General features: G+C 43.6%; 1 pseudogene; it reads right to left on the bottom strand.

Annotated features, from left to right (window-relative positions):
* Nucleotides 1-20,440: 20,440 nt before the first annotated feature.
* Nucleotides 20,441-20,641, bottom strand: LOC142839270 (large ribosomal subunit protein bL33m pseudogene; annotated as a pseudogene).
* Between the last annotated feature and the right edge of the window lie 6,778 nt (nucleotides 20,642-27,419).

The following is a 27,419-nucleotide window of genomic DNA, read 5'->3' as shown; positions in this document are numbered from 1 at the left end:
TTATACTCATTTGTAAAAGAAACCATGTTCCACATAGTAAAAATAAAAACAGAGGAAGAATGGTTTTTTTAAAAAAAATAAGGAGGCAGAGAGGGGTAGAGAGATAGTTCAGTAGGTAGAGGTACTTGACATGGAAACCTGAAAATGTGAGTTCGATCCCCAGAGCCTCCATAAAGTGAAAGGAGAGAAATCACCTCCACAAAAGTCTCCTCTAACTTCCATACATGTAACATGGTAAACATACAGTCACACAGTGTAAACACACACACGCCCATGAGTAATGAAGACAATGATAAATACAGTTTTAAAGAAATAAGGATCAGTTTCCTAATCCTGTGAGTTTCTTAAAGATGGACAATTTCATGTTGAATTTGTTTATGGTTATTGTTGTCAATCAATAGTTTCCAAATAGTGAGTTTCTTGAATTAAAAACTTTTCACATTGGAAGGGGAACTTGACCTCCCTTTGACCAATGATGACATTGAAAGTCGGAAACCACAGGCTGTGAGCCAGTGTGGAGAGTACGGAACAAATATTTATCTAAATCCTTTTCTGAGAATTTAGAAAAATTGGAAAATGAGCCAACAGAACAATCAGAACCTGTCACTGTGAAATGACAGATAAACGGTTTTCTGTACCATGAGTGGAAACTCATGTCTTAGGAGTTGGTGTATCATGGTTACTTGTGAAGTTAGGAAACGACTGTGAAACCAAAAAGGGACAACCTATAAGCGGAATTACCAAGAGAGATGATCTTCTTATTCTAAAGATGCCAAAAAGAGTAGCAGGCAGAACTCCTGAGGTACAGAAAGAGAGAGATGGTTGGATCTAGAGATGCAACTTAGTCAGCAGAGTGCTTGCCTAGCATGCAAAAATCCGAGGCCTGATTCCCAACACTAGTGAAGTTCAGTCAAGAAGATTGGAAGTTCAAGTTAATTTTTGATTACATAGTGAGCTCTGGGCTTGCCTCAAAGAGGAGGAGATGGGGCAGGTAGATTGATGTGGTCAAAACAATTACAGAATTATCAAAAACCTTACATACTGTCTCAAGATAAGAAAAATATATATATGAATATATAGCACTCAACAAAATGGTGACAAAGAAAAACTTCAGCCTGAGTTATTTTTTTAAAAGAATATTAAACACACAAATTAGCATATATTTTAGTGCTTTTTTTTTTCTTTTGGTTTTTTGAGACAGGGTTTCTCTGTATCTTTTGGTGCCTGTCCTGGAACTAGCTCTTGGAGACCAGGCTGGCCTCGAACTCCCAAAGATCCGCCTGCCTCTGCCTCCCGAGTGCTGGGATTAAGGGCGTGCGCCACCACCACTCAGCTTTTAGTGCCCTTTATGTATCTAAGGATATTTTAGGCAATTTTCACTTTTCTCATCCCACACAGTTCTGCCAGGTATTTGTGTACAACGCAATCCTGATTTACAGATAAAGCCCCCAAAGGTTTGCCCGAGATGACCCAACCAGAGAGCAGCCTGGCCCACCTCTGACCGGGGGGCCTGTGATAGGTGTCACGTATTCTTCCTCCTAGAATTCAGACAGCAACAGGATGGAGTTACTGAAGAGACAAACTCTTCCACTGTGGAAAGTTTAGAGTCTGCTTTTACTAAATCCACGAGGAAATCCTGACTGAACCCAGAAGAAAGAGAAATGGTCCATTGCTTAAAGTATCTGCTAAGATTTGAATACAGCTTATTACCACCAATGCCAGTGTGGAGGCTTAATCCCTCAGTTGGTGGCTGAGAGAGGAAGGTGTTTGGACCCCTGAGTGGTAGCCCTCACGAATGGGATGGCAGCTTTCTTATGTGACTGTCAATACACTCTCAGAGGGTATAGGTCAGTCGCTGTACGTCTGTCCTCCCTAAGCAGGCTTCTCCAAAGTCTCCCTCTTTTGCAGGCCTCCCCCGTCCTTCTGTTTTTCTACCACATTTTGCACAGCACAGGGCACTTGCCAGATGTGGTCGGCCATGTCATCTCAGACTTCCTGTCTCCAGAATCGACCGACCCCTTTATAAATTATCCAAACTCAATCATTCTGTTACAGCAGCAAGGAGCAGCCTATGCCAGGGTCTTGGTGATTGTTCGTGGGGATTTTTGTTGTTCTAGTTTTCATTTTGTGTTTTAAGCAGGAGAGAAGAAGAAGGCATTCCTAGCAGAGGTTGCCACCATTGCAATGCGCTGTTGATATGATTTTTGCAAAATTCTGCAGCAGCAGCTGAGGAGAGCAGCCAGAGGCATGATAGATGAAGCCTGGCGGTCTGCCATAGAGAGGCAGGGAAGAGACGAAGCTTTTGGTAAACTTAAGGAAGTCGCAGAGGAGGGGGAGCAAGAGAAATTCACTGGGTTTTAAGCAGGGTTGGCTCAGACAAAACAAATCATATACAGGCAAACCAGACCACCACATAAAGCTGTGTTATAGTAGGAAGTGTCAGGTGTGTTAGGGGCTGCGAGAAACTCAGGAAAATGAGTTTGGGTACTAAGTATCATTTGTATGCTATTTCATAAAATATTTAAAAATGCTGTCAGTCGAGGAAGGCCACACCTCCTCCAACAAGGCCATACCTCCTCCAACAAGGACACACCCCCTCCAACAAGGCCACATCTCCCAAAGTGCCACTTTCTATGAGCCTATGGGGGGCAATTTCATTCAACCACCACAGCCTTCTTCCAGATAGAAGTGGCAGGTAAAATGGGGAGGTTAGGTTAGATTATCATTTCAAATAGTCACACCTTGGCTTCCAGAAATCAGTGCTTTCTCTTTGAAATGACATAAATACATGCGATCATACATAAGGAGTTGAAATGTACCAGAACCCAGGACCCCCACACCCAGAAAGTGGAGAGAAATCAAACTAAGGAGAAAAACAGCTACCATGAGATCCCATCCAGGCAGAACTGCCAGTCATAAGAAAACAAGGTGGAACGCCACAGCAATGGAGTAAAAACGGAGAAAGAAATTCCACTCTGCAGGCCCAGCCCTCTCTGACTCCATTAAGTGGGGCATAGTCACATGTCTCTGCTTTCCTGGCAAGCTGCTTCCAGCTTTATAAAGCGCAAACGTCTTTCCTCCCCATCCCCGTGAAGGCTTTCCCATGTTGCTCTCAGAGTCTTGTATTTATTTTACACTTATCTTCCACTTCTAGCTGGTTATTTTGCATGTCTACCCTTGCCCATAGATTGCTAGATCCTTGATAGTCGGAACAGCATTTTATTCAACTGTGCAGTCTAGCAAACTCAGAGTCGGGCTCACCAAAGAAGCTCAACACTGCTAGTTTGGTAACAGTTAAGTGATGTTGAAAGCACAGAGTCCTCAATGCTTTTGTCTAGCTGCCGTTTAGATCAACAGAAGCTGCCAGTGTCAAATGGCATCTGACACCGGTTTTCTAAAATTTCTCTTAAAATATCTACAAATCTGGAGGAGATAAATTAAAAGGAAAATCTTAAAAACTTATTTTCATTAACCACCCGGCTAATGGAACCGTGCCGAAGAGCACTGCTGACAAAAGCCTTGCATTAGTCTCCTTGATCAGAAGCTCATTTGAAAAGAAGTACAAAGACCATCCCATCTCTCTAAAAACTCTATGGAAGCCTGGAGGACGAATCCAGGATCCGTCACAACCCTGACACTGGACAGCTGCCCTTCTTGTCTAACCACTGATTTCCAGGTTGCCAGAATACTACTACTTGTCGTCTCCAATTCTAGAGTGTTTGTTGATTCATAAATTTAGAGTATAAAGAAACTGAAGCAAATGCAATGAAAACCATAATAAAAGACATAAATTTAGAAGTTATGAATTATAAAATTATGCATCATGTATAAGCATTTAAGAAGCCCACAAACTTTCCAAGAACACACAAAGTATATATACCTAAGTGTATTCTTGAAGGAAGTTTTAATACAAATAAAAGAAAAACTCTACAAGCGATTTAGACAACTTTAAAAAATAATTGCATATGGGGCTGGAGCAATGACTCAGTGGTTAAAAGTACTTGCTGCTCTTGCAGAGAACCAAGAGTTTAATTCCAAGCACTCAAATGCAACAAGTCACAACTGCCTGAGATGCCAGTTCCTGGGGATACAACACCCCTTTTCTGGCATCCAAGGGAATCAGCACACATGCTCTCTCTCGCTCTCTCTCTCTCTCTCTCTCTTTCTCTCTCTCTCTCTCTCTCTCTCTCTTTCTCTCTGTGTGTGTGTGTGTCTTTCTCACACACACACACTCACACATACACAACACACACACAAATAAATAAGTAATAAAGTAATTTAATTTTATATCAAATGAGAAAGTCAAGATTTTTCAGACTTTTCCTTGGCTTGTGTTTTGAAGAAAACTTAAACAGGATGCATAGAATTTTAAGGAACAAATTTTGCTTTTGGTCATGGTGTTTATCCCCATAGGAAGCAAACTAGAACCCCCATTACACAATGGAGCAACAGGGTAACCCTATCAAAACACCATTTACAAAAGATGACTATACAAGAAGAATTTGTGTTTTGACTGCCCCAGACTTTGCCCTGTGGATAGTTACCCTTAAATTCATTATTCTCCAAGGCAATCCCTGAAATAAATGCTAGAAGGAAGTCCCTCCCCTTGGCATCCTTTTTATCTTTAACCTTGTTGCTTTCAAAATCCAGAATATTCCATGTTCCCCAGGGTTGGCATGTCTGTGGTCAAGTCAGATTAGGATTCTTTTAAAACCCTGGACATCTGGTGTGTGAGCATATTTCTAGAAGTAAACACCACAAATCTTGTCCTGTTTTTGACTATTCGTTGAGTTCTTTGTGCCTGTTTGTCCCTTAGCAGCAGGTCTCAACTGAACAACTCCTTAACGGTTCTGGCTGAGGTGTTGAGGCAGACTCAGTCGAGCCTTGTGCCTGGATGAAATTGGTTGGCTCTTCACCTTCACCACCAGCAGGTTCATGGTAGGGTAGTTTGGGGGATAGGCCTAAATGATCAGGTCACGGTCATATCTGCCACCTCTCTCTTCCACCTCCCAGGCTCTGCCAAAACTAACCTCAGCCTAGGTAGGTTATCGGCTTCACAGTTTCATGTGGTGCCTGATTATCAGACCCACAACAGCCATAGATCACTCTCACATGTGGATGGGAAAAAGGTATCTCTTAATGAAGTCACATACGACTTCCTCTCTGCTTTCAGAGGGACCAATTTATACTGAAGCTTTTTCTTTCCTTGAAAGGCATGCAAGAGGCAGACAACATCCTGAAATTTTAATGACTCCTCTAAAGCTCTAATCTCAGCAGGCATCTGATCTAAGTGGAGAGAAACAAGGGGTGACCATTAAAATCACATGTTTCAGAAAGCAAGACAAGGATTGTCAACTCTTGTGCCCCTGGTAGGAAAGACTTCATATACCAGACTTACTCCCAGGCAGCTCAAGGTAGGAGTATCAGTCTTAAGCAATGGCATATTTCTGGTACCAAATCTATATGGTTTCCCAGTTGTAAAAGGCAGAAAATCAACTATCTAGATGCGAATTTTAATGAGTTTTGTGACCAGAGAAGTCAAGAGTAGGACTTTAGGCATAGCTGGATCAAGGATCGCAAATAATTAACTATTGTTCATTCTTTTCTCATTCTCTCTTCCTACATCCAGCTGTGTTAGTTATTTTTCAGTTGATATGAAGAGACACCATGACCGAGGCAGCTTGGGTGAGTCCGTGACCCTCAGAGCAGGGATCACAGTGGCAGGCAGGCACTGGAGCAGCAGATGAGAGCTTATATCCGATCCACAAACACAAAACAGAAGATAGTCAATTGGAAATGGTGTGGGATTTTGAAACCTCAAAGCCCACCTCAGTGACGCATCTGCTCCAACAAGGCCTTATATCCTCATTCTTCCCAAACATTTCCACCAAATGGAAATCAGCTATCCGACTACACTTTCAGTTTCTCTGCATCTCTTTTCTGTCCACTAGTCGCCCAACCCTACATCCCCATGGCTCACATTCCATACGTGGACTTGCATTCAAGGGCTTTGATGGCACTATTTGTATACCCACATTTTTGATAAGTCATTTCAGACAGATCATCACAACTAACCGGTCCGGGTTTTCTCCCACTTGGAAGTGATAGTCACAACAAAACAAAGATAAAAACACATATGGAACGGTATAATACTTTTCTGCAATTTTAAAAGAATTTCTGTATTTTAAAACTTAATCTCAGGCTGAGGCTGCGACTCAGTTGATAGAATGCTTACCCAGCATGCATTGAGTTCCTCATTTCAGTCCCTAGTACCACAGAAACCAGGATCAGTGGGCTCATGGCGATAATCCTAGTACTAGGGTAGTGGATTGCAAGTTCAAGACAATTTAAGATACACCGTAAGTTCCAGACTAGCTGGGGCAACATGACACCCTGTCTTAAGGAAGAAAATTAGTGAAAAGGTGAGCATTACCTGAATAACACCCACAATTGTCCCCTAGCCTCCATATTCATATGCACATACATGCAAATTCACACAGACTCATACACACACACACACACACACAAACATATCCATTCATAAACACACACACACACACACAAAGTAATGTACTTCTAAAACAAAGCCATATCATCCATTTGTGATTTTTGTAAATGTACATGTTTGTAGATATGTTTATACTTATGTGTGTATATGTGTACACACACATTCATGTAACATTCCTCCTTCATTGTCTCCTATGACTGCCACGTTTTGCTCCCCACCCTATCCCATAGTACATATCCCTAATGGGATAGTAGTATGTGAGGTCTTTGGGAAGTGATTGGGTAAAGAATTCTTAGTGTCCTTATAAAAGGACCCCCAGAAGAATGCCTTGCCCCTCCTACTGAGTGGGGACAGAGAGATGGTACCATTTTTCGACCAGAGAGTAGGTCCAACCAGACAGAAAACTATTAGCAACTTGATCTTGTATTTCTCAGCCTTCTGAATTCAAACTTCTGTTACTTAAAAAACATCCAGTTTAGGGTGTCTTTATTATAGCAGCCTGAACATAGCCCATTCAGACGAAGACATAATCTCATTGACCCTAACTCCTCTAACACAGCTGACAGAGACTGTGGGAACAAATACCATATCTTTCTTCATCGGACTCACTTTTCACAATCAGCCATAACAGTTTTTTTTTAAATGTCACTTTCTGTCTCTATTGCACTTTCTACCCTTTCTCACCTGAAACACATTTCCCCCCTCACTGTCGAGGCTAGCAATTCTCATCCATTAAATACTGGTTGTGCCCCCATTCACAAATTCCATTCTTACAGAATTTGCTAAGCTTCTCTCTTACGCCAGGTCATTTAGAATTAACAATGAACAAGACAGACTAGATCCCAGTGGTGTAGGAGGTTCTTCTGTGTATGTGTTGCTTTCATTGGTTGAATAAAGAAACTGCCTTGGTCTTTTAATAGGGCAACACTTAGGTAGGCGGAGTAAGCAGAACTGAATGCTGGGAAGGACAGGGAGAGAGAGCCACCATGGAGATGCCAGGTCAGACATGCTGAATCTTTCCCAGTAAACCACGACCTCTTGTTGACTAACAGATTGTTAAAAGTGGGTAGAATCAAGATGTAAGAGTTAGCCAATAAGAGGCTAGAACTAATGGGCCAGGCAGTGTTTAAATGAATACAATTTCTGTGTGATTACTTCGGTTGTAAGCTAACCAGGCAGCGGGGACGAAAAGCAGGCCCTCTCTCCATCAACATCCCAGGATCCTCGAGGCCCTTTCAGTCATGAGACGGCACATTTGGACTGGCAATTTTCAGGGGGGAGGGGGTAACAAAGGGGTAGTTTGATAAGCCCTGGGCTAGAGAGAGGCCCCAAGGCTGGAACTGAAAGAGGAGCTGCTAATGGAATCTGCGAAGAGGTCACCTGTTGGGCATTTGACTTTGAATTGTGTTCAAAGCTATATTCCCTCAGGTCCCCACAGGGAGGAACCAGAACAGCAGAGCCCCCAACCTCTGCCCACTCCATTCTTATTGGTGTTTTATAGTAGCGAAGTCAGTCTGAGGCTGGAGGCACGGGCTGCTGATGTCCTTCTGGATGATGGGCCAGGACAGTGAGCGGAGTAGAGAAGGGTGGGGCATGGGTCTGGGGATGAGGGTGGGAGGGAGGATTAGAAGGTACTTGGACCTAACTTTGTCTCATAAAACATGTGTTTTCATGGGCCAAGGCAAAACATCATGGCAGCTAATGGTCAGTGAGCCTTAACTACGGGTTAAACACGGTCTAGCGCTTTACAGGTGATAGCCCTTGTTAAACAGGTGAGGACACCATGCGGGAAGAGGGATGAGAAACCTTGTGTGCGTGCAGAGCTAAGCAGACACACAGGTTCAGCGTCCAGCAAAGGCTTCTCCCTGGGATGCTAGTACACTTTTGAAACAAGACATTTTTCAATTATGATGTAGACTGGCAAAGAAGAAAACATTTAGGTCACCTAAGGAGACAAGGAGTGCTGAGGCTTCAGGAAGCAAGAATAAAGAAAGAGTACTCCATTTGCAACATGATCTAGACCAGTGGTCCTCAACCTTCCTAATGCTGCGACCCTTTAATACAGTTCCTCGTGGTGTGCTGACCCCAACCAAAAAATTATTTTCATTGCTACTTCATAACTGTAATATTGCTATGGTTATGAATCATAATGTAAATGTCTGTGTTTTCTGGCGGCCTTTGATAACCCCTGTGAAAGGGTTGTTGTTACAACTCACAGGTTGAGAATAGAAAGTCTTTCTAAGGAACTGGCTTATAAGCTGATGTTTGGTGAGGAGAGGGGGCTACTGTGCAAAGAGCTGATGGGAAATGGACATAGAGATCCCACGCAATGGCTCCAGAGATCCCAAAGCAGTGAATCCAGAGATCCCAAGGCAATGGATCCCAGTGTCTTAAGGCAAGTCTGGTGGGCCAAAGACGCACCTTCTGCAGCTAGAGACCAAAGCACAAGTCAGAAAGTGGTGTGAAATATCTGGAAAGATGGGCAAGAGCCCTAGAATGAACACAACTGGAGAGGGGCTAGGATGAGATATGCATGTTCAAAAGATTGCTATGGAGGATGGGTAGAGAAAAAATTGGGATAGGGAAGCAGAGAGAAGAACCCAGTTGAAAGACTACTTACAGACATGTGAGGAAGAGATGCTGATGACTCCGACCAGGCTGGCAGGGGAGGATGGCAGAAGTGGAGAGTCTGGGTGCACACCTAAATAGTTTCATAGGGAAGAACTATGGGAATTCATGAGACAACAGATGAGAGAATATTGAAGCGAAGGTCCTGAAGGAAATTCTGATCAATGGCAGACAGAGTTTCAGGAATAAGGGATCGATGGGTTTCACACGTGTTTCTCGTGAGCTCACTAACAGGTTGTCCCAGGGGAAATGTCACAACAGGCAGACTAACAGGGAGGGGCTCAGTGGCCGCTTCAGAGCAAAGACAGAAGCCTGACGCATACTTTAGTTTAGGTTGAGAAACAAGACAAGAACATCCTATTTCACGCATGAAAAGCAATTGGAAGGATCTTGAGTAAGTAGGGAAGGGAGCGGGACTCTGAATGGGGTCTAAGGAAGGGAAGATTGCAATGGAGACTAAGAAGACAGGAGGAAGCCCTCAGACAGAAGCCATCAGAAGACACGGCATTTCCGCAAAGCAGAAAGGCCACTCTGTTAAGTGCTGCTAAGGGGATGAATAGTATCAGGACAAAGAAATGGCCATTCTGCATGATGACGTGTGGTTTCTTGGTTGCCATGCGAACAGGGGTTAAAGGCAGTTTGTTTCCAGGCTTGCTGGAGGAGCAGATCATGGGGAGGAAAAAGATGGTAAGGGCAGTGAGGATGGGGAAGGATTTTCTGATGCAGTGGACAGACAGCAAAAACTACAGATTCGGGGACCCCAATCCTCGGCCTGGAGGGCTTTGAGCCAGCACAATCAAGGAGGCAAAAGTGGCATGCCTTGGGGGCCTTGGCTCCAGCTTCCAGCTCTGCATTTGTTATTTTAGGGGAAAGCAGCTCTCCCCTAGCACGAGAAGGAGGCAGCAGCCTAACTCTTGTGGTTAACCACTTAAGCAATTGGCTTTGTTGGGTTTTGACAGAACTCTGCAGGAGACCAAGTCCTTTCCTGGAAAATCAGCTTGCAAGGGCTCAGTACTGGGAAAACCACCCCTATGTCATCAGTGCTCTGGGTAGCAAAAGTCTTAGTGAAGTGTCAGAATTAACTGAAAGGACATTAAAGGTCAGAAATTACAAAGCAATAAAGATGGCTTCCCATGCAGTTCAGTGCAAAGCAAGGCAGAAAAAAACGAAGCCTTAACAAGAAGCAGGTAGAGTTAAGAATGGTGCTTTTGAGCTGAGCTATCCTAGGGCTGGGGGTATGGTTCAGTTGGTAGAGCACCTATCCAACAAGCACAGAGTGTTGGGTTCAATCCCCAGCACCACATAAATCAGGCATGGTGGTGCACACTTATAATCTCAGCATTTTAAGGTGGAAACTGGACAATGAAAAGTTCAAAGTCATTCTCAGCTACATAGCAAGGTCCAGGCCAGACCAACCTACATGAGATGAGACAGACAGACAGACAGACAGACAGACAGACAGACTGGGTCAGGGACAGGGGGACAGCAAGAGAATATCCTAGAGCATGCTGGTATACTGTTCTGAACAACATATTGGAAGGGATTATCAGACAGGTATGGTGGTACATGCTTTCAATCCCAGCCCTGGAGAGGCAGAGGCAGATGGATCTCTGCTAGTTCAAGGCCAGCCTGGTCTACAAAATGAATTAGAATTCCTAGAGGACAGCCAGAACAATATGTGCAGAGACTCTCTCTCAAAAACAAAACAAAACGAGACAAAACAAAGTGGAATCATCAAAAAAAATCAAGTCCCCTGTTTCCACACTGGGGTATAAAATCACGCCATAGCGTCGGAACAGAAAAAAGGGACAGATAGATCTATAACTTTGTGGTACAGCGATGAAAGTATCCTGAATGATGCTACAGTTTCTCAGTGAAGGGGGGTCCAGAGACCCTCCCGCTAAGGGCTCTAAAGGGACCCTACACACTGTATAGGGTCTGTACACGCCAAAGCAAACCTGCCCTCCCTTTGTTCTTCTATAAATTGTGTTGTTTAGTTTGCTGCTTTCTTTTCCATACCCCTTTCTAGACCAGAAGCTGTTTGAGATTAGGTGTTTACCTTGTATATGATTGCATATACATGTGTATGAATTGTGTATGTGTGCATATGTATATGGGTATACAGTGTTTTAGTGTATATGCATGTGCATGTATATGTGTATGTTTATAGTGCACATATGTATGTGTTTATGTACATACACATGTATATATGTGTGTATGTTTTAGTTCATGTGCATGTGTGTTTGTGTATAGGTGCATATGTATATGTGTGTACATACGTATGTGTGTATGTGTGCATATATGTGTGTATGTGTAGGTGTGTATATGTGTGTATGTGTGTGTATGTATATGTGTATATATGAATGTGTGTATATGTGTATACGTGTATGTATATGTGTGTACATGTGTATATGTGTGCATGCGTAGGTGTGTCTATTGTGATGTTTATATATGTGTGTATGTGTGTATACATATGCGGATGTGTAGGTACCTAGATGCAGAGCATCCAGAGCAGGTACAGATGCTCAGCCATTGTCTCATAAGTGACAGGTAAGGGAGACAGAAGATTGGTTTTCTTCTACTTTTTTTTTAATATCATCTAAATGTCAACAGCAGGCATATGTTGCTACAACAGTAGAAGGAACAAATGAGTTTCAAATCCAGAGATTCGTTCAGCTTTAAACTAAAAGGGAAAGTAAAGTATAATGATATTAAATACGTTAGAGCATGAGTGAGGATAAAAATGTATTTGGGATGCTATGGAGGGGATAAAAGTCAGAAAAAATAAACATGCAGAATAGAGAAAGAAAATAAATTTTGTGTGTTTTCATTAGAAAATAGTTAAAGTGTCTCTCTGATACTCCCCATTCCAGAGACAGCTGGTTCTTCTCATGTAGTGCCAACCTCGCCTCTGAGACATGGTGGTGAAGGTCAGAGTGAACAGATTTGCCCGTGTTGTGTGCCTGGTTACCAGGGCTGCTTTCAACTCTGGCAAAGTGCATGTTGTTCCCATCAATGACCCCTCCACTGACCTCAACTATGTAGTTTACATGTTCCATCAAGACCCATAGCACAGTCACGGCTGAGAATAGGAAACTTGTCATCAACATAAAAGTCATTTCCATCTTCCCGGAGTGAAGTCCCCCCAACACAAAATGGGGTGATGCTGGTGACAAATACGTTGTGGAACTTGCTGGTATCCTCACCACCATAGAGAATGTCAAGGCCCTCTCGGAAGGTAGAGCCAAAAGGGCTTTCATCTCTCCCCTTCTGTTGGTGTTTTTAATGGCTATGGACCACCAGAGATGTGACATCTCACTCAATTTTGTCGTCACTGCCTTCTGTACTACCAGCTGCTTAGCCCCCTGCCACGGTCATCCATGACAATTTCATCATCATCAAGGGACTTAGGACCACAATCTATGCTACCACTGACACTCAGAAGGCTGTGAACAGCCTCTCTGGACAACAGTGGTGTGATGGCCACGAGGCTGCCCGGAATATCATCTCTGTGTGTCTATCTACCAGAGCTACCAAGGCCGCGGACAAGATTACACCAACGCTGAACAAGAAGCTCATTGGCATGGCCTTCTATGTTCCTATCCCTAATGTGCATCATGGAGAAAGCTGCCAAGAATAGCAATATCAAGAAAGTGGTGAAACAGGCACTTGTTGGGGGGAGGGGTATACTAAATGTCATCCTGGGCTACATTGAGGACCAGGTTGTATCCTGCAACTTTAAACAGTGGCACCCACTCTTCTATCTTTGATACCAGGACTGGCATTGTTCTCAATGACCACTTTGTCAAGTTCATTTCCTGGTATAACGGCAGATTTGGCTATCACAGAGTGATGTGTCTCATGGACCACACGGCTTCCAAGGAGTAAAATTCCCTGGACCACTGTGATCACTCACCCCAGCAAGAACGGCAGGAAGAAGGAGACCCTCAGCTGCCGAGGAGTCCCAGTTCCAGGTCAGCCCCTCACACTGAGCATCTCCCTTCTCGGTTCCTGTCCCAGACCTCCAGAAGTACACAAGGGACTTAAGGAAACCATCAGTAAGGTTCACTGCACCACCATCGCTCCAAAATAGAAAGCTGGTGAGGTTAACTGTTATGTCTGGTGTTCAGTCTATTTTCCAACAGGGATGGGGTGAAATCCTCGTGTCACAAAGGAAGTTCCCTGAAGGCCTTAGGACTGCACTTATTGCCTATTGCAAAGTAGTTTAGTGGCTTGGAATAGTGATAAATATTTACTGTTTCTCACACAGCTTCCATGGGTCAAAAACGTAGGCGCAGCTTAGCTGACCTGGGGGCTGTGGTCCAGGTGCCAGCCAGGGCTTCAGTATCTGCAGCTGTTGGGGCTGAGGGTCTGCTGACTGTTTCCACGATGCTCAACTGCTACTGACTATTGGCCTCCAGCTCTCACATGTGGCCTCCCCACAGACTGTTTCAGTTCTTCCAGACATGGTAAGTGGCTTTCCTCAGGGAGGACCGAGCGAAACCGGACCGAGTCTCAGAAGTCACTCGCCATTCTTTCTTCAACAGCTCGATGACTGCATCAGCCCTACTTAAAGCGGGGAAGGGTGCACAAAGGCCCAATACCAAAAGCGGGGACTGTGTGGGGATCCAGGGAGCTTGCTGTCTTATGGACATAGGCACACCTGAGGATAAAGCTTCGGTGCCATTAATTCAAGCGAAGGAAAGAGAAAGTGAATGAGGCAAGAAAAATGGAGGATGACTTCAGGGGCTAGAGACGTAGGGGTGTGGGTTTAATTCTCAGTTTGTGTATTGATAAGGAATAAGATAGCAGTAACGAAGAACACTACCGAATTATAGCTGCGAAAATTAAAACATTGGTTAGAAATGCAAGCTTTGTTTAAGAGAGAGAGAATGAATGAACGAGAATGTATATGTGCGTGTGGATGCGTGTGTGCGTGTGTGTGCGCGTGCATGGGTGCGTGTGTGTGTGTGTGCGTGTGTGTTGCGCATGGGTGCGTGTGTGTGTGTGCGCATGGGTGTGTGTGTGTGTGCATGGGTGCGTGTGTGTGTGTGTGCGCATGGGTGTGTGTGTGCATGGGTGCGCGTGTGTCTGTGTGTGTGCGTGTGTGTGCGTGCGTGTGTGTGTGCGTGTGTGTGCATGGGTGCGTGTGTGCATGGGTGCGTGTGTGTGTGCGCGTGTGTGTGCGTGTGTGTGTGTGCGTGTGTGTGCGCATGGGTGCGTGTGTGTGTGCGTGTGTGTGCGCATGTGTGTGTGCGTGCGTGTGTGCATGGGTGTGTGTGTGTGCACACGCACACACAGGAGGCCAGAGACCAGCACAGGTGTCATTCCTAGGGCACCATCGATCCTTTTTCCTTCACCATAGATCCTTTTTCTTTTCTCATTGACCAGGAGCTGCATAGATTAGACTGGCGAGAAATCAAACCCAAGAGATCCACCTACCTCCACCTCCCCAGCCCTGGGGTGACAGCATGTGCCACCCTGCCTGGCTTCATTTTAAAAAATGTGTTCTGGGGTTTGAACTCAGGTCCTCATGCTTGCAAGACAGGCACAAGCACTTTACGAACTGAAGTATCCCCAACCTTCTGCTTTAATATTTTAAAGCAGAGATGGTATTTGTAGGATATAATGGAAAAAGTACACTGGTTAGGTCAAAAGAGAAACTCTGCAAAACTACACACAAAGAAATAATTGAGCAGACTTTGTCTCCATTTCCAAAGGCTAGTATTATCAATGAAGACTTATCAAGTACTTTAGAAGTCTGTAAAACATGGAAAGGGTTATTTGACAAGTTATTAACTAAAATCAGCAGAGTTCTGGGGCCCACGTAGTCAAACAGTGCATTACACCTCCCCAGCCCCAGTTGCTCAGCTCATAACCTGAATTCAAATGTTTCTCTTGATTCCTCTTGGCTTATAGCCTGGAGTCTGTCATGGCTGCCATGGCCAAAATGCCAGGGCAAGATTTCTGAAAGATAGGGAGAAGGCATGAAGGCAAAAGGAAGAGCGAAGTCAAGAAAAGCAAGAGAAGCGGTGGTTATAAATCTCTACACACAGGGAGCCGTGGGTACCCTCGGGACATAACCAACAAGGAGGAAGCAGCACATTTCCAGCTCCTTGGTTATCAGATTTTCTCCCTTCCTTAGAAAGGTGGCTCTGGGGCTGGGCTACTTGATTACCAGGTATCCAGTGCTTCATTTCCTAGGACACAGGACTTTCGGTACTGCAATTTAGATGGACCTGGGCAACTGAGAAACTGAGTTAGCCAGCTCTGTTGAGGACCAGCTTATCTCTAGACTCCTACTTCCTTCTTCCAGGTATTGATGGTCAAGTATTCTGGCTGAAACAGGGAGATCAAGCCGGTAAAATTAGAGAGCAGAAAACTTTTTTTGAGAAAAAGGAAAAAAAAAAACTGCACCACATTTAAATCCTAAATAAGCCAGAGCAAGAAGCTGTGGAAAATCCTAAATTAAAACTAATATTTGAGGATGATGGGAAATAATGAACCAAATCAATAAATGGGCAGAAAGGACAGGCAAGTTGTATGATATTTTTCAAAGAATCAAATATATAATAGTAGCTGTAGTGGGGAGAAAATGACCAGAGAACTGGACTGACAGGGGAAAAAAACCACATTATAGAGAAAGAGAAAGGAGGGGTGATACTAACATATCCTGTAAAACAGTTAATAATTGCATCTGAGCGTTCAGGCTATGTAAATGTCCTTTGCAAATGAGAGTATAGATTTGCTTGCAAATGGCAATATGGTAAGCATGCTAAACAAACATGACATAGTACTTTTTTAAAAAATCACTAGAGCATCATGTTGTCAGCAATATCCACAGACATCTCAAGTTTCTAGGAAACTATGGTCTATTAAGAAATGTGCAGTGCCTAGTGGGTTCCCACGGGTGGGAGTGAGCAATAAAAGTAAAATAGACATTTCTCCCCACACTCCTCTGTGAATTAAAAGGGATTGATGGTGCTGGAGAGTTGGCTCACGGGAGTTCACACTGCTCTTACAGAGGACCAGAGTTCAGGTTCTAGCATCTGTGTCAGATTGCTCCCGACCACCTGTAATTCCAGTTCTGGGAACTCATACGCCCTCTTCTGGCCTCCGTGGGCAACTGCACTCACACTCACATACAACCCAGACACATAAACACATTTAAAAATAAAAAGCAACTTTTAAAAAATCAGAGATTGGCTTGATAGTTCCAAGTGAGTGTCAGGGTAATTTTTTTTGTAGGGTAGAAGCCTCAGACTTCTGACTTTCACGAAGATTCTCTAGTGGAACCAGAGCCTACTTAAACACATCCTTAGCCAAAATAAATGGTCCTCCAGTTCTGGAGCTTGAAACTGCGTCACATCTGCGCTGCCACGACTCACTCCGCTCTAGTTCTACCCTCTGTGTAAAGAGTCTGAGAAGGGAAAAGGCTCCAGGAGAAACTAAGTTGGTGTGTGCTTAGATCTGGTGTGCAAAACCCTGGGAAATCTGAAATGCATTGAGACCGGCTAATCATCTTCCACAGCTAACCAAGTGATCACTGATTAAAAATAGCATTGAACGTGTATTGGGCATCTATTTCGGGCCTCATTTTATTTGGAATGCAAATCCTGTTGGAAGCCAGAGCAGCATAAGCAGCAGCTGGAAATCAACTCAGAACATTCCAGCCAATTCACGTCGAGCCCAGTTGGCAGAATTAATGCCATTCTGCCGTCTCAGCGAAGGAGAGGTGGTTAGTTATGCCCCACTGCCCAGCGGTTTCTATTATGGACACATCTGGACTGAAAGGCTCATTGGAAATCGCCAATCTCTCAGCTTCCCAGAGCCTAAATCAAGTTGAGGAGGTGATTTGGGAGGAAACGAGCAGAGGGAGTTTGAGCAAACAGCTTCGCCCATGGGGGCCCCGGAAGGCCCTGAGGAAAGTCTGCTGGAGTTTCAAAGGGCCTTGCTCAACCCCAGTGCTCGGGCTTCCGTCAGTGCTGTCTTCCAGCTCCTAACGCACAGTGTCTGGACAGGTTGTGCTGTAAATAATAAATAAAACACACACATTCATGCCTGCACCTCAGGGCAAGTCAGTTTAGTTTGCCCGGTGCCCTCCACTACCGCAGGCTGTGATGTTTTCATCTTTCCTAAAAGAAAGTAAGGCTGGGACCTTGTCTGGCTTTGAACAAAAAGCCTTTCAAGAAATGTCTATGTCCTGTATCAAGACATGCAGCCGTCTGTTCTAAGGAAAACTTTCCTCCAGATGAATGATGCGGCCTCTTGGCTTGGCAGTGGGAAGCGCTCCATGAGGATGTCTCTGTTGGAGGTGCCATCATTGAGAGGAAAATTAAAACAGACCAACACTCAAACCCGAGGGTGGCCGTGGAAATCCTCCAGGGTTTCAATTTTAGGAGCTGGATCACTTTCTTCTTTCCACTGGTATTTTCTACTGGACATATTGAGGAAGTTCTGTTTGACAAAGTAAAAATATATAATGATCAAACCAGAATAGTCGGCAACCTTCCCGCGCCTTATTTAGGTACCAGTCCTTTGTGTCGGGCAGCTTCAAACTCTTCCAGCTCTTAAAACAGCAACAACCAAACATTATTGTGAATGGTAGTCACTCTGCTGTGTTTGGGAGCCTATCATTAACTCTCTCTTTTCTAGTGGGCACTACTCAGCTCTTTCCTTCTGTGGAATCAACTCTCAGGTCTCACGAAGTGAGAATACGTATTATTTTCCATACCTGGCTTGTTTCACTGAACCCCAAACAGGGCAAGTCTCCCATCTCCCTTGCTGCTACATGTTCCTGAAAGACAAATGGAGTTCTGCCAGTATGGAAGAAGCTCAGATCCAGTAGGACCCTAAAGCTGAGGGCCTGGACCAGGCTCAGTTGTTGTATTCCTTGTCCCCACCCCGGGGATGTCAGAAGCCCTGAGAAACCATTCCCTCACTCTCCATCCTCCCTCAAACTGCCTGATAAACTAATATCCATGTCTAGTACCTTCCTTTATGTCAAAGCCTACAAGATTTCATCCTTAATAAACTTCAAGTTTATCTCATGAACATTCACAACTCTGGCCGCAGGAGCTGAAGTCAGTGCGGTAGCACAAGGACCAACACACAGGTGCCCTCAATATGGCATGGAGACTGATCGCACGCTTTTCACATCTTTATAGCATCGGACACCAAGGAGGAGACTCAAGAGTTACCTGGCCTGGACACAGACAACATTCAGAAGCAAGAACCCTCTGCTCGGGGATCCCAGCCTCAGAAACAGTCTGCATAAAGTCCCAGAATAGCAAATACGAGCTTCTGGAAGCATCTCTTGCAATCGGTTCCCATGAAAGCAATGTGAGTATGAAACTTCCCACCAGTTAGAGGATAACAGGCTAAGGCCAGACTTGGGGGTTGAGATTCTAGGACTGTTCAATACCAAGCACAAAGACAGAATCCTAAAGGAAGAACTGGTGGTATGCAAACAGGGTGTCCTTTGGATGCAGAGATTTGCATTCAAACCCCAGGTGGGCTGCAAGAGCTGTCCCGGTGTAAAGCTTTCTGCTTTCTGAGCCTTGACTATCCCGTGAATTACACTGGACAAGATATGGATATGAAAGTGTGTTCAGTGTAACTGTGAGTTATCTGGCTCCCTCCATGGAGGATTCCTTGGTTCTCTTGCCCAGTTACAGATTAGAATCGGGGGCATTTATTTATGTCTTCTCAACAGAGCTCACTTCCCTTTCCTGGAGACTGGGATGTAATCATCTAGGATGAGACTCAGTCATCCGAATCTAAATATTTTGTTGCTTTATTTTTAATCTGACCCAGATTAATAGCTACTGCCCAAATACATCAAGATAAGTATCGTCTTTGGACGTGAATTTTATATTACAGTTTAGGCAAATAGCTTACTTCTCTGGGTCTCGATTTACTACTAAAAAGAGGAACAATAGTCTGGTTCAATAGGTTGTTTAGAATATTTGCTAAGATATGTTTGCAAGGCTCCTAAAATAATAGCTGACAGCTAGTTACTGCACAACAAATATTCACTTCCTGCACTCCGCTCATTTCTTTTCTTATCATTAGTCAAACACACATGTGCTAAAATATTGACAATATAAATAAGGATGATAGATAAAAGGTACCATGCCTGTCATCTTTGAAATTAAAGTATTACTAACTACCACCTCCAAAACGGTTTCACCTTATTCTCAGCTATAACGTAGGCTTAAATCCTAGAATAGAGGTGGTAATCTTGTTATATAGGTACCCAATTCCTCTTTCCCATGCTCAGGGCAGACATCACTAATCAATTACAACGCTCTTTCCTATTGAACTCATATGATGACTCAAAAGTTCTTTACTCCACAGACTCCACTAATAATCATCCATGGCATACATTTAAAAAAAATTACCCATCCTTATCATAGATCAAGGGCAACCTCAAGGCTGCAAATGAGGCTAAATTCAGAGTAGATGGAGAGTGATTAACCAAAGATGAAAGCAGACCCCGAGGGTGCCACAGTTCTGTGAAATCTGATCTGTCCTCAGAGAAGAATTTGTGCTTTCTAATGAGTGGAAGGAGAGCTAAGGGTGAGTAAACGCCAGGGCTGAACTGAAAGCGCCAGGGCTACCACCCACGGTTTCCAAAAAGGACGAGATTATTTCTCTGACTTCAGAAACGTGGTGCTGACTGCCCCGGCTTTATGCACCTAAGGTGATGGGCAGGATCTAATGAGCAAACCCCACGAAGCTCAAGCCAGCCGGTGACTGCAAACTGACATCAGTGCCTGTGTGTTTGTCACAGCTGAGACCTCACGAACGCCAAAGATGCCTGGGGCCCTCACTTACTGTGCTGGCCTCATCAAGTACTTCTACTGGTAGAGGCGTCTGCTCTAACTCCTTGTTACTGATTACGCCCTTGAAGGGCCGCAAACACGCTCACTCTTCACAGTGTAGCGCCTCTGCTGGCCAAGGCCTGGTAAGGCTGAGCCGCTAACATCAGGAGTGGGATATCCTGTTGGGAGCCCTGCGGTGAAAAGATTTTTTTTTTATCTGGATCCTGAAAACTGTAACATCATACTCATCTTTATTTTTTTCCAACATTTTTCTTAGTAATGCCTGTTTAAAAATACAGCGAGATAAACGTTTGGTCTCTGTGAAGAACTCTTTCCTGGCACGGTTCTTTCCCAGCGGCCTTCACCACACCCGTGACCGTGATGTGTCTCCTCTTCAGCAAACACTGCAGGTTTCTGAGCCAAGTCCTTCGCCCTCAGTCTTCCCCTTTATCAATCAAATTCATTTTCAATCCACTGTTTAGAAAGAGCGCTTTTTCTTTTTCTGTTCTATGAAGAGAACTTTTTTGTTCACAATTGGATCATAATGCAGAAAAGTCAGCTTTTCTCGGAGTCAGCTTCTCTCGTGTTGAAGGAGAAACCTGCCCCCAGCTTGGCTCACCAGTCCCACCAGAATACTGTTTGACCTGCTCTTGGCGAAAGAGATGTCAGAAACCAGCATGGCGTCAGTCCTGGTACCCTATGTCAGCTTTATTTCTTTCTCTTTGTTTGTTTGTTTGTTTTTTATTTGGTTGGTTGGATTTGGTTTTGGTTTGTTTGCTTGTTGGTCGGTTGGTTTTTTGAGACAGAGTTTCTCTGTAGCTTTGGAGCCTGGGTTTGGTTTTTAAAGACAGTTTTTTCTTTGTGTGTAGCCCTGACTGTCCTAAAATTCACTCTGTAGACCAGGTTGGCCTCAAACTCACAGAGATCCCCCTGCCTCTGCTTCCATCACGCTGGGATTAAGGGCATTTGCCACCACTATCTGGTTTATTCCTTATCTTTTAAAGACCTAGCAAATGGATTTTTGTTGTTTGGGGCTTTGGGGTAGGGGGGGTGGTTTTGTTTTGTCTTTTTTTGTTTGGGTTTTTTTTTTTGCTTGTTTATGGTTTTGTGTAGACATTCAAAACTGGGAGCTAGGAAATAGATGGACTACAGATTAGTTTGGAGGGCTTTGTTCGGTTTTTGTTTTTTCTTCTAAAACCTGCCACATTGTCCCTTCACTCCCCTTCCCAACTGTGAGAAGTCAGGACGACAATAGAAATCTAAAGCTGGTGAAGGTCTGGGGGCCACAGAGGCACCTCAGAGACTAGGAGTGCTGGGCCAAAAGCAGGTGAAACAACAGGAAACGGGTGGGATGAGAAGTGGTAGGAGGGACAAAGAGAGGGGTGTGGCTGAGATGGAGAAAATAAGTAAATATACAGGGGGAAAAAAGGAACCAAAATCCTCATTCTCAGAGGAGGCGTTTAGAAACACTGGAGGAAAATCCAAGAAAAGAAAAAGAAAGAACCATTGAGGAATTGAGTTGGAATTGAGGTATTAGACATGGACGCCTATATCTATTATATGTATGTGTATATATATTGTAGATTACTAGTTATAGGTATGTGTGCATGCATCTGTATGCATATATAAATGAGATAAAACTACTTGGGCCTAATAACAGCATAATGAGAATCCAGATTTTGATTTGCAGATGCTATCCTTTATTAAAAGGAAGCAGAAACCCTTGGGGGACAAATGACTTACTCTGGAGCTGAAACAGGAAATGTACAAATTGAACCCAGGAATATCTTATGACTGAAAGGAAGAAAGCACTCGTGGGTGCAACAAAAGGAGTCAAAAATAATGGCAGTGATAGGTCACAACCTTTGACTAAAGTCAGGCTCCATATGTCTATTTACATTAATACAAATAAGTGAATGAGAAAAAAGCTCTCATTTATGGTTCAGAGCCAACTAATAAAAACAGAAGACACAGTGGGAATAGACACGCCTCATTTAGCAAATGGCATAAAGGATGCTTCAGTTAGGGTTCCTGGTGCTGTGAAGAGACACCAGGGCCATGGCAACCCTTATAAAGGAAAACATTAAATTGGGACTGGCTTACGATTCAGAGGTTCAGCCCATTATCATCATGGTGGGACATGGCAGTGTGCAGGCAGACATGGTGCTGGAGGAGCAGCTGAGAATTCTACATCTTGCAGGTAACAGGAAGTCAACTGAAAGTCATACTGAGCAAAGCTTGAGCAAAAGAGACCTCAAAGTCTACCACCAGAGTGACACACTTCCTGCATCAAGGCCACACCCACTTTAACAAAGCCACACCTCCTAATAGTGCCGCTTCCTTTGGGAGCCATTTTCTTTCACACCACCACAGTGGATGAATCTGAGAGTGGAGGCTGAAGCAAATACTTGGAAATTTGATAAGACACAGGATTTCTCTCAGATTATTCCCCCACAAAACACGGATCAACTGCAGCAGAGAATGTGGCATTTTAGGCAGAGAATTCCTAAAAGCGTCAGCCTGAGCCTCCGGATGTGAGACTCTATGGAGAGAGCATGTTTGTAGACTTACAACCAAGAATGCAAAGTCTTGGTCTGATCATAAAAAAAATAAGCTGGGGCGGTGGTGGTGCACACCTTTTATTCCAGCCCTTGGGAGGCAGAGGCAGGCAGATCTTTGAGTTCCAGGCCAGTCTGGTCTACAGAGCAAGTTCCAGGACAGCCAGGACTACACAGAGGAGAAAGGAATTTGGATGACTCTTGGTGAGAAACCAATTCAGCCAGTGAACTGAACAGGGCTGCCCACACCACATCAGGATATCAGGTTTGAAGAGCCACAAGTTGGTGCTGGAGGAAAGAGCACTCTTCTGAGGAAAGCAGCAAGAATGTGGTAAGGGGAGGTGCCGTCATGTTTCCCATTCCCACCCAAACAGATCAGAAAAAAACGCCATTTGCAGCTATAAATAGAGAGACAATGGGCAGGCAACAGAAGACACACAAAATATTAGTGATTGATGAATCTGGTGGAGAGATGAGGAAGTGCTTACATTCCAGAAGCTTCTAAATAATTTCAAGATGAATTAAAGGAGATCTATTATATAAAATATATATATTCATCTATGCATATATTCTGACACGCATCCAGGGAGATGCAAATTAAAACTATAGGAGATTCTCTAACATATCCACAAACACAGCTAAAGTTAGCACCCAATGTTCCAAGAGATTTGGAAGGAGAGAGCCTGTTCATGGGAATGTAAAATGACCTGGCCATGTTGGGGAGAGAGCTGACAGTGTTATAAAGTTAACATGACCCTATGACTCAGGAATTCCACTCCAATGTTATTTTCCCAAGAAAATTTAAATTGTATACTCACAAAATAGAAGTGTTATCAGAGACACTTTACCAACGGAAGCCAAAGATCAGAAATAGGCCTTCCATCAAAAATAAACTAAACAAGAGTTACACAATGCAACGCCACCAGATAAGAGCAATGAATTTATAAACAGTAGCAAAGAGGGAATTGCAAGAACACGCTGCATGAAGAAAGCGCTATGACTCATTCCACAGATGTGACATTCACCAATGGGTAGCAACGGATGGGTTAGGTAGTAGGGACAACAAAATAGTGGTTGCCTGGTGGGGAGTAATGTGGACATGAGACACTACAGGGTCAGAGACAGGAGGGGCCTCCCAGGCATAGTAACAGTCTCTCTTGCCGGGGTCAGAGACAAGAGGGGTCTCCCAGGCATAGTAACAGTCACATAGATACAGGCACTAATCAAAGCTTATCGAATCTCATGCTGAAGATTTGCATATTTCTATGTGAGCAAAAAAAATTACCACAAAAAAAGAGGGAAAAAATGAGAAACGTTGGACAATAGGCTATTTATGTGCATATTGACCTATTCAGAGGGGACTGTGCTGTGTCAGCAATTTGTTCTGAAATGCATTTTACCTTGAGGCAGATCAATGGGCGGCTGGAGAAATCTTAAGCATAGAATACAGATGGCAGCTGTTGAGAGTTCTGTGTAATTTTTTTGGTAATCTTTCTGTATACTTAATAATCCCCATAATAAAGTGTTGGGAAATGTATGTGTATATTAAAATCGAAATCTCTTGCTGCCGACCTGCAGTTTGGAGCCACTGAGATAAAAACAGCAAACAGTGAAGTACCTGATGAACCGAGAAACCTGGAAAAAAATTGTTCCAGGGCATTTTCCCCAATGGGTGTCCTAGGAGACACGTGACAACGAAGATTTATGGGTCAGCTCTGCACATCATCTTCAGTGTGAGAGATCACTGAGAATGACGACTCTCCTTGCCGGTTGATGGATAGTACACTCGGAGACACCGATCGACCCCAGCGTTTTTCTCTGTCTTCTTCTGAACTGTTAGCAGTTGACCAAGTTGTGTGAGAAGAGCTTTTCTGGACGTCGCGTCTCCTCGGATCTAGAGCCACTGTAGTCTAACAGAAGTGTACCTTGGAATAAAATTCTCTGCTCCTCAGCTAATACGTTCCATGGCAGTGCTTACCATATCACATGTAGTATAATGCTACTTGATTTAAGCTTATCATATCCTTGGATATTTCCCCACGTCGATATATAAGTTATACTATCTAGAAGAGGGAAATGTTAGTGTAAAGGCTGAATTATGCAACCCTTATAAATAATACGGGACAATGCCTAGCATATAGTAATTACTTAACTTAGGTTAGCTATTGTTATTCCTTTGGGAAAATGTTTCATAATCTGTATAATCAATTCCTAGACGTGTAGGTTGCTTCAGTTTCCCTACTATAAATGATAAGAAAATAAAGCCACCTTACATCTACTCTTGATTCATGTAATGTTTCTAGGACAAAGTCACTGGAGTGAGACTGGGAAGTTGGCATAGTGGGTAAAAAGCTTACCACACAGATGTGAGGACTTGCATCTGGATCCCGAGGATCCATGTAAAGCAAACCATGGTAGCACATACCTGTAATCCCAAACACTACAGCAAGAGACAGGAGAGCCCCAGGAAGCTCATGGCTAGCTAGTCAGCTACATGCAGCAGTGAATACGAGACCCTGCTTCAAACAAGGTAGAAGAGGACTCAAGGCCAAGGTTATCCTCCTAGGTGCATCACAGCAAGAGAACCCTTGAACTGACATGCCACACACACAGACACCCCACTACCACACACACACACACACACACACACACACACATCATACACACACACATCATATACACTAAAAAGAAAAAGGGATGGAAGGAAGGGAGGGAGAGAGAGAAGAAGAGAAGGAGAGAGAGAAAAAGTCAGTCCCAGGAGTGGGGCCACTGGACCATAGAGAATGTATTTGTGCCAATTGTCTACCTAGCATCTCCCAGCCCAAGCCCACTCCCCTATACCTTGTTCTGTGTCCCTGGACCTGTATTTCCCAGACTAGCAAGTCAATTGACTTCTTTTCTCTCTGTTTCTGGGATGATATTACCAAATCGAGCTCCCAAATGGCAAAATAATTTTGCACTCCCACCAACAGTAACACGAGGATTCTTTCCCTAACTGTGTTAAGAAAAGATAAAAAAACATAGCTAACAAGACCCATTAAGACACTGTGAGAAAGGATCCAAATTCCTAAGGCCTGGACCCATCACCAGTGGTTTGAATGAAGCATGCCAAGGAAGAATCGTTGTTTCATATCTTTTATTCTCAAAACTGTACACCCTAGATTGACAATGTTAAACAAAACCTGGGGGTTTGTTTAAAAAAAATAATACAAAATTTCAAAGCCAAGCATGTTGGTGCATGTCCAGTAATCCTATCACATACGAAATGGAGGCAGAAGGATCCAGATTCCAAGGTCAGTCCCTGGTCCATGAGATCACATCTCAAAACAACCCGTTGCACCCAAAGCCACAGTTCAGAGGGTACATTGCCACAGCATCTTCAGAAGATACATTGTAACAGCATCCTCAAAGGATTCGGACCCACACTCAAGTCTGAGAAATGCGGCTCGGCATCAGATGATACAAAGAGGAGCACAGGGCCAGCAGTCTCTTTGACCAAAAGGGGGAAAAGATACTGAATCCCAAGCCACAATGAACACAATTGAAAGTTTATTTACAATGAGGTAATCAAATATGCATTTGTGGGGTGGGTGTCTGTCTGTCTCCGTGTATGTGTCTGCTGTTGGTGTGTCCGCTGCTGTCTGTCTCTCTTTCTCTGTGTGTGTGTGTTGTGTGTGTGTTGCTGGTGTGTGTCGCTGTCTCTAGCTCTGTGTGTGTGTGTGTGTGTGTGTGTGTGTGTGTGTGTGTGTGTGTGTGTGTGTGTGTGTGTGTTTGTGTGTGTGTGTTGTGCACGTTCCTGGGGATAAAACCCAGGGTATCATGTTTGTTAGAGAAGCACTCTTACACTAAGTTATACCCCCGACCTTTGTCCTTGTGTCTCTAGCTGCAAAATGTCTTCATTTCTGCTGTGATAAAAAAAAAAAAAGAGGTTTTTGGGTTTTTTAACATTTTGATATTTCTACTAGTCATTTTCCTTTTAGATTAGGTTCTCAGTTTCAAGTAATAAATGTTTTTCTTGCATTTGAATTTCAGTATGATCAATATTGTTCTGAAATCTAAGCATATCCAAGAACAAGTCAAATACATTTTAAATTTGTGACCATAATATATTGAGCTGCATAATGATACATTTCAATTATTCTTATGCTATAACTTTTCCTTACTGATGAATATAGGCATTCTGTAACCTGAACAATTTCTTCTGCAGGACTTTCTAATGAATTGTGTCAATGCCGCATGCTATTTCATCTGAAACGGCCAGAATTCATCAAGACAAGATGAATCAGGTATATTGAGATTTAGTTGGAATTGCATAAAACCAGCAAAATTGCAGCAAGATTTAGTGTTCATGCAGCTATTAAAGGTGTCTTAATCTCTGCAAACACAGGAACTCTGGTCGATTCTGTGTTGAGCAATTACCATCAAAACTGTGAAAGTGTGTGCATAATTGTGCATGCTAGATCATGAGCATATTCCTAGCAGAACATTGCCATATTGTTTGAACATCATTGTGAGCTGAATCATCCATTTATAATTTTATGTATCTCATGATTGGAAGTTTCTCGGAGACTAGCTAACATTTCAAATTTTGTTTCTCTTCCACTCTCTGTAGGTTTCTAGTGCCAAGCACTGTAAGATAAGTTCACATTACAACTCCAAGTGTCTTCATGCCATAATACTAGGTAAATCAGCACAGGGCTGGAGGGGCGATACACATTCCAGGAAGACACAGCCATACATGAAGTGGCATGAGCTACATAAAGATATCACAAGACACCCCAAATCATGATATCTCCAACTCAGCATCATTAGGTACAGATCCCCAAAATGCTGAAGTCTTTTCTGGGCCACTCTATCCCTGGGGGATGGTGATGATGAAGAAGGGGAGGAGTAAGAAAC

This window comes from Microtus pennsylvanicus, chromosome 21, assembly GCF_037038515.1.
Source record: "Microtus pennsylvanicus isolate mMicPen1 chromosome 21, mMicPen1.hap1, whole genome shotgun sequence".
In the NCBI taxonomy this organism is placed as follows: domain Eukaryota; kingdom Metazoa; phylum Chordata; class Mammalia; order Rodentia; family Cricetidae; genus Microtus; species Microtus pennsylvanicus.
Note: the sequence above shows the minus strand (reverse complement) of the source record. Positions and strands in the feature narration are given on the sequence as shown.